Source organism: Hemitrygon akajei, chromosome 10 (genome assembly GCF_048418815.1).
Source record: "Hemitrygon akajei chromosome 10, sHemAka1.3, whole genome shotgun sequence".
In the NCBI taxonomy this organism is placed as follows: Eukaryota; Metazoa; Chordata; class Chondrichthyes; order Myliobatiformes; family Dasyatidae; genus Hemitrygon; species Hemitrygon akajei.
Window position 1 is genome coordinate 54889062 of NC_133133.1, and position 1689 is coordinate 54890750.

Here is a 1689-nt window from a genome sequence, read left to right on the forward strand (position 1 = left end):
GAATTTAAACACATTCCTGTGACTTTCAAGGGCATTGCCATCTTAAAATCTTCAATTCTGCACTAAGGAAATTAATTGAAATCCCTTGGAACTGAATCTCAGTCTGTCTGCTAGTCTTCAGCTAGAAAGAATAAAATGTAAACTCAGGAATAGAATCCAACTGTGTTTCATAGATCTCTCCAGCCTAATGGAATCAGGCACATAAAAATTCATTGGCATGCTAACCTTGACAGCTCTTGATAAAGCAAATATCACTCAGCTGGGGCTGTAGTTAAGATAGGCTAACTTTACAGAAATGTAGATGCCTCTCACATCCTGCCTTGCTCAAGTAGAAGTGAATGTGGTCTCCAACTGAGATGTTCTTCGTCTCCTCTCTCTTCCACTAGCTTGCAATGCTCTAAATGTTCTTCACTCTCCTCCAAGTCACACTGTACCAAAGGAAATGCCATAAGATGCAACAACACTAGGGGCAACTGATTTGTGCAGGTCTCATTTTAGAACATTCTGACATCATTACAGTAATGGAGGTGCTTCTCGCATTAAACTGTTAAGAAGTTCTGATACTAGTTATCATGAAATATTTACAGTGGCCAGTAGAAACTGATCAGCAAGATGATTATGTAAAAGGTGCTGATGGGGTTCCTGACTCCTGCTGAACACATGCTTAACTCTGTGAGCTTAAGTCAAAACGTTAGCCAGAACTCTAAACACCAGCTTCACAGCTTATTGTAGATTCCTCTTGTATTTTAGCTTTTTTTTTAAATAGAAAGGCAGGCATGAACTGCAATAGAAGACCATGTACGTATAATCATCATATTGGAAAATGTTGTACGCTACCCCTCAAGTGAGTGAAAAGTTTTGTCTAGGTAGCAGGCTTTTGCTAAATGATGCGGCTTGTGTTTGTAGTCAAGACCTTGGTAACAATTCATTTGTTTCTATGGACAAGATAAATTACCCATTAATGTTGGACAAGAGGAACTGAATTGTACAAGCACGAGGTATCAGCCAATAATCTCATTCTTTTCATTTTTGCACCAATACACTGGATCACCATCATTTGAATTTTCAAGTTTGAAGGGGACTAAGTTATGGCATCTGCCATTATAGCCACTGACCTTGCTTAGAAACTCCCATTTAGAAATGAATTGAATTGACTTTATTTCTTACATCTTACACATACATGAGAGTAAAGATCTTTACGTTACGTCTCCATCTAAATGTGCAATCTGCAATCATAGTAATTTATAATAAATAGAACAGTCAATGTAATATAGAGTACACTCAAGTCAGCATGAGTTCATCAGTCTGATGGCCTGGTGGAAGAAGCTGTCCCAGAGTCTGTTGGTCCTGGCTTCTATGTTGCAGTACCATTTCCCAAATGGTAGCAGCTGGAATAGATGGTGGTTGGGATGGCTTGGGTCCCCAATGATTCTACGGGCCCTTTTTACACACCTGTCCTTGTAAATGTCCCGAATCATGGGAATTTCACAACTACAGATGCACTGGGCTGTCTGCACCACTCTCAATTGTGCCCCTGTAGGAAGTTCTTAGGATTTGGGGGTTCATACCAAACTTCCTCAACTGTCTGAGGTGAAAGAGGTGCTGTTGTGCCTTTTTCACTGCACAGTTGATGTGCACAGACCACGTGAGGTCCTCAGTGATGTGGATACCAAGGAACTTGAAGCTGTT